Source organism: Microcebus murinus, chromosome 2 (assembly GCF_040939455.1).
Source record: "Microcebus murinus isolate Inina chromosome 2, M.murinus_Inina_mat1.0, whole genome shotgun sequence".
In the NCBI taxonomy this organism is placed as follows: domain Eukaryota; kingdom Metazoa; phylum Chordata; class Mammalia; order Primates; family Cheirogaleidae; genus Microcebus; species Microcebus murinus.
The window spans coordinates 34,906,393-34,913,278 of NC_134105.1; the positions used below are offsets into that span (position 1 = coordinate 34,906,393).

The 6,886-nt window shown below is 40.2% G+C and overlaps 1 pseudogene; it reads left to right on the top strand.

Moving 5' to 3' along the window:
• The first annotated feature begins 8 nt into the window (after positions 1-8).
• LOC142864811 (ER membrane protein complex subunit 2 pseudogene) lies at positions 9-4,886 on the top strand (annotated as a pseudogene).
• The last annotated feature ends 2,000 nt before the right edge of the window (positions 4,887-6,886 follow it).

Here is a 6,886-nt window from a genome sequence, read left to right on the forward strand (position 1 = left end):
TAAATGGAATCATACAGTATGTAGTCTTATATTTGACTTCTTTCACTTCATATAATATTTTTGAGATTCATTCTGTTATATTAATGTTTGTTCCTTTTTATTGCTGAATTATATTCCATGGTAGATATACTATAATTTGTTTATCCACTCACCAGCTGATGGACATTTAAGTTGCTTCCAGTTTTTGGCTATTATCAGTAATGCTGCCAACAACATTTTTGTATGTGATTTTGTGTATTCTTCTTTTGAGTAAATCTTTAGGGGTGGTTGCTAGGTCATATGGTAAATGTATGTTTAACTTTATAAGGTACTCCCATATTGTTTTCCAAAGACGCTTTACCATTTTCCATTCCCATCAGCAATGTATTTGAGACTTCCAGTTTCTTCACATCCTTGCTAACACTTGGTATTGTCAATTGTCAATTTTAAAGTTTATTCTAGCATGTGTGTCTTAGTTTCATTGTGGTTTTAATTTGCATTTCTTTGGTGCTAGTGATATAAAGTCAAATACAACTAAGAATTTAAAAACATTTAGGAAGATGGTGAAGGTTTCAGAGCTTTACGATGTCACTTGGGAAGAAATGCGAGATAAAATGAGAAAATGGAGAGAAAACTCATGAAATAGTGAGCAAATTGTGGAAATTGGAGAAGAAGTAGTTAATGAATATGCTTCTAAGCTTGGAGATGATATTTGGATCATATATGAACAGGTGATGATTGCAGCCCTAACTATGGTCCGGATGACTTGGCATTGTTTTGTCTTTAAGAATTAAGAAGACAATACCCTGGCTGTCACAGAGTAAAGCGATTAACAAGCATTTATTATTTAACAAGATAACAATAATAAATGATAAATAAAATAAATAATAACAATAATAAATTATTATTATTTAACAAGATTTCAAGCCATGGCAAGATACAATGATGCTGTACAGCTATATGATAGAATTTTACAAGAAGATCCAACTAACATTGCTGCAAGAAAGCATAAGATTGCCATTTGAAAAGCCCAGGGGAAAAATATAGAGGCCATTCAAGAACTGAATGAGTATGTGGAACAATTTGTTGGAGACCAAGAAGCCTGGCATGAATTTGCAGAACTTTTTATCAATGAACATGACTGCAAACGCAGCCTTTTGTTTAGAGGAGCTTGTGATGACTAATCCACACAACCACTTATTCTGTCAACTGTATGCTGAAGTTAAATATACCCAAGGTGGACTTGAAAACCTTGAACTTGCAAGAAAGTACTTTTTACAAGCATTGAAACTGAACAACAGAAATATGAGAGCTTTGTTTGGGCTTTACATGTTGGCAAGTCACATTGCTTCTAATTCAAAAGCAAGTGCAAACTTGAAAAAGGACAACATGAAATATGCTGGTTGGGCAGCCAGTCAAACAGAGCTTATCAGTTTGCAGGTCACAGAAAGAATCCAAATACTCTCTTAAGGTAGTCAAAGACATGTTGGAAACATTGCAGATCACCTAGTTTTAAGGTTTCAAAAACTCTTTGACGTTAGATTTCACACCTGCACAATTGAACTTAATGGCCAGTGACTTATTTAATAAATGCCCAGTGCTATTTTTATTTATTTATTTATTTGACACAGAGTCTCGCTTTATTGCCCAGGCTAGAGTGAGTGGTATGGTGTCAGCCTAGCTCACAGCAACCTCAAATTCATGGGCTCAAGCAATCCTGCTGCCTCAGCCTCCCAAGTAGCTGGGACTACAGGCATGTGCCACCATGCCCGGATAATTTTTTCTATATGTATTAGTTGGCCAATTAATTTCTTTCTATTTATAGTAGAGACGGGGTCTCACTCTCAGGCTGGTTTCAAACTCCCTGACCTCAAGCAATCTGCCCTCCTCGGCCTCCCAGAGCCAGTGCTATTTTTATACTACACTAATTTTCTGTTAAGAAGACAGTTGTAAAGAATGTGTTTATGTAAAGCTAAAAATGCCTTTTACTGCTAAGCAAAAAGATAGGGGAAATCCATGGAAGAGAGATTTAAGACTTATTGATTGTACATCAGTCTCTTCATATCATACACACACATATATAATATAATAACACACATATAAAATATAATAACTCTGTAAAAATAACCTTGTTAAATAAGCCATGATTAAACCTGCAAAAAAATCATTTAAAAAGAACACGTATGCAGTGAAACTATTTAAAAAGAAAAGAATGGTTATCACTATGGGATTCAGGATAATGGTTCCCACAGGTGGAGGATAGGGACTGGAGGGAACATACAGCCAGATTATTGTCAAGGTTCTGGCTTTCATATTTGGTGCTTATGATGTATTAAAAGCAATTAAATTTAGCAAAAACTATGGGGGGTAGAGAACCAAGCCCATAGAGTACCAAATATGGCTTGATACGGGCTGTGGGAGGGGTCATGTCAAAAGACCTGGAAGTTTAGCAATGTTGCCTCAGTCTTGTTTATGAGTTCCTCTTTCCTTGTGACATACAACAGCTCATCTGTAGCAGAGGATCAGATGTTGAGGCAACCATGGGTCATGAGAGAGTGATAGCTTGCTTGGATCTGTAGTTTTCACCGTTTTGGGGTCACAAATCTGAGAGACTGATAAAAGCTTTCACCCTCAGGAAAAAAATAAGACCACGGCATTTTACATATAATTTCTGGGGTTTGGGCACTCCCTAAAGCCCATCTGAAAACCCCAAGTTAAGAACCTTTGGATTAGAAGGTCTCAGGATTTGAGGGCCATTAGTGGAAGGCAAGGGGGACACAAACAGAGCCCCCGTGGCCAACTCAGATCACCACTCTCTCCCCTGTGAATCTGTTCTTCCTATCTGCATTCCTCCTCTGTACAGTACCTGCCCCCATGCCTCTGTGTCATGACACATTGTCTTCTCTGTCTAAATGCCCTCTTTCCCTTTTTTGCTATCCCAAATTTCTACCCCCTCCAAAAGCTTTCCCTAATCCCTCTAAAGCAGACTGGGTGGTTCCTCTTCCGTGCTCCCTGACCCTCTGTATATGCTAGGAATGTAACACTTCCCATGGTTGCTTTTTCTCCTTTACCTCATCCTCAGACTAGGAATTATTCATGGCTGGAAGCTGGTATTGATTTTTGCATCCCTAATCCCCAGGCACCAACACACATGGTGCATATTTAGTAGTTAATACATATTTGAGTAATCCTTATGTGCTAGGCCTAATCCTAGATGTTAGAGATAGTGTACAGAATAGACAAGGTCTTTGTTCTTATGGATCATACAATCTAGTGGGCAAGATGGATAAGTGTGACAAATTACAAGTAGTTACAATTAATTACAAGTAAATTAGGAGTGAGGTAAGTACTGAGAGAAGTGTAGAGTGCATATACCTAGGGGACCTAACCTAGCCTGGAGAAAGATGTTTAAGCAGACCTGATATTGAAGTGGAGTTAGTGAGGCAGGGGAGGGTGTTGAAACCTCTAGGTTTCAGGTTGGGTCAATGTGAAGCTCCTAAGGCAGGAAAGTACGTTCTGGGACCTGAAAGAGGTCCAATTCCATGCCACATTTTTTCTTTTTTCTTTTCTTTTCTTTTTTTTTATTTCATAGCTTTCTATAAAAGACTGATAGTGGATACCATGCCACATAGAGAGAAGGGAATGGTTGTGAAATACAAGGCTGGGGAAGCAGGCAGAAGCAACTACATAGGGCCTTGCAGGCCACTTGAAGGAATGGATATTATTCCAAGGAACAATTGAAGCCATTGCAGGAGTTTTAAGCCAGAAAATGATCTGATCAGATTTCCCACTGAGAAATCCTCCCACTGGGGATATGATTATCAATGTCATTTACTGAATGAGGAAATTAAATAACTGGCCCTACAGAAAATGCTTCTAAAGGTCAGTCCTATCCTTAAGCTTACTCAGCCCTTATCTCTCCGAGTAAATGGGCACTGTTGAACTGCAAGCTGCTCAGACTATATTTGGAGGTGACCCTTAGGAGCTACATTGGCAAAGTCAGTTGTACCTTGAAGAGGGTGACCAGGATGAAGAGGAAGCTGCAAGTCCCATTCTAGTGAGAAGAACTGAGGGAATTGGGAGTATTGCACCAGGAGAAGAGCAAACTTAGGGAAGAGAAATGTCTCCAAATAGGCAGGGAGAGCAGATGTGTTTTGAGTTGGGGCCAGCAGAAGGAAGTTGTAGTGAGCCAGATTGCAGGTTAACATAAGAAACCTTTAAATCAGTGTTTTCTGAACAATGGTTCACAACCACAATTCATTAGCTGTCATGAAATCAATTCTGTGGGTAGACATTAGGACTTCACAAATATCTAGTTCTCCTCCTCCTGAGTGCGTGGTAGGGTTGCCTTCCCCATTCTGTCTGCAGGTAGGCATGCTCATGTGACTTGTTTTAGCCAATGAAATGTGAGAGGAAGTGGTGTCTGTTGCTTCTGATGAAAGCTTTGATAGCTAATGCCAGATTTGCCATGTCATTGCTGTTGCAATGATCAAGGAAACATTTGGTGGCTGGATGTGGTGGCTCAGGCCTGTAATTGTAGGGCAGAGGAATTTGTAGGACAGAGGAAGGGCAGAGGAGTTTTTCCAATTGTCAGGAATTTACTTGGGTGGGGCAATGAGCTAACTGCAAACTTTTGCTTCTGGTCATTGCTTGCTTGCTACGCAGCTGTATGGGGAATTATGGGATGAGGTCATTGAAGCACGGGCGACTGGCCCATCAGGCAATAGAGGGCAACCAACCCGCCAATTATTTCAAAAGGCAATAGTGGGCAACCAGTCATTTTAAAGGTCAACGCATGATCCATGCGTAGTCAGCTTGTGCGCAGCTTGTGCACCATGGGGATAAAAGGCATGCCGTTGTTCCGGTCGGGGTCTTTGCCTGCGAGAGTGGCCACTGCGTTGGTGCTCTGGGGCTTGGACCCTGGCTAGCCAGAAAATAAACCTCCTCTTGTGTGATTGCATCCTCAATGTCTCTGCTTTTCTGTCCGGTGGGGCTGTGGAAGGTCGGTCCCTAATATGATCCTAGCACTCTGGGAGGCCGAGGCGGGCAGATTGATTGAGTTCAGGAGTTCGAAACCAACCTGAGCAAGAGTGAGACCCCGTCTCTACTATAAAATAGAAAGAAATTAATTGGCCAACTAATATATATAGAAAAAATGAGCCGGGCATGGTGGCACATGCCTGTAGTCCCAGCTACTTGGGAGGCTGAGGCAGGAGGATTGCTTGAGCCCAGGAGTTTGAGGTTGCTGTGAGCTAGGCTGAGGTCACGGCACTCACTCTAGCCTGGGCAACAAAGACTGTCTCCAAAAAAAAAAAAAAAAGAAAGAAACATTTGTTGAGATGTAGCCTACATCTGCATGAGTACCTAATGTGTTGAGCAGAGCCTCCTATGGTTATTGCATTAGACATGTGGCAAGTGTGAAAAAGAACTGTTGTTGTGTTAAGCCACTGAGAGTTTATGTTGTCTGTTACTGAAGTATAACTTAGTCTATCTTGATTGATACAGTAATTCTAGACCAATTGTCTATTTTTTTATTTTTTTAAGACAGAGTCTCACTTTGTTGCCCAGGCTAGAGTGAGTGCCATGGCATCAGCCTAGCTCATAGCAACCTCAAACTCCTGGGCTCAAGCAATCCTCCTGCCTCAGCCTCCCAAGTAGCTGGGACTACAGGCATGCACCACCATGCCTGGCTCATTTTTTCTATATATATTAGTTCACCAATTAATTTCTTTCTATTTATAGTAGAGACGGGGGTCTCGCTCTTGCTCAGGCTGGTTTCGAACTCCTGACCTTGAGCAATCCTCCCGCCTTGGCCTCCCAGAGTGCTAGGATTACAGGCGTGAGCCACCATGCCTGGCCCCAGCTGTTTATTTTTAATGAAAGAGAATAGAACAGTTTTTTGGATATGAACCCAAAAGCACAGGCAACAAAAGCAAAAATAGACAAGTGGGATTACATAAAACTAAAAAGCTTCTGCACAGCCAAGGAAATGATCAACAGAATAAATAATCTACTCAATAGAAGAAAGTATTTGCAAACTGTCCATCTGATAAGAGGACATCCAAAATCTATAAGGAACTCAACTCAATCGTGAAAAAACAACCTGATTAAAAAATGGGCAAAGAACCTGAATAGACATTTCTCAAAAGAAGACAGCCAAATAGCCAACAAGTCTATGAAAAATTACTCAAAACCACTAATCATCAGAGAAATACAAATTAAAATCACAATGAGATATATCACCTCATACCTGTTAGAATTACCAAAAAGACAAAAGATAAGTGTTGGAGAGGATGTGGAGAAAAGGGAACCCTTGTACACTGTTGATGGGGTTGTAAATTAGTACAGTCATTATGGAAAACAGTACGGAGAGTCCTCAAAAAATTAAAAATAGAACTATCATATGATCCAACAATCCCACTTATGGGTATATATCCAAAGGAAATGAAATCAATCTGTTGAAGATATCTACATTCCCATGCTTATATTATAGCATTATTCAACAACAATCAAAATATGAAATCAACCCAAGTGTCCATTAATAGATAAACAGATAAAGAAAATGTGGTATGTATACATAGTGAAATACTATTCAGTCTTAAAAAAGAGCGAAATCCTGTCATTTGTGACATCATGGATGAACCTGGAGGACATTATGTGGAGTTAAATAAGCCAGGCACAGAAAGACAAATACTGCTCGGTCTCGCTTATATGTGTCTTAGTAGTCTATTTTCTGTTGCTATAATGGAATACCTGAGATAAGGCTATTTATATAGAAAAGAAATCTATTTCTTCTAGTTCTGGAGGTTGAGAAGTCCAAGGTCGAGGGGCCACATCTAGTGAGGGTCTTCTTCTTGGTGGTGATGTTCTGCAGAGTACTGAGACTGCACAGGACATCACGTGGTGA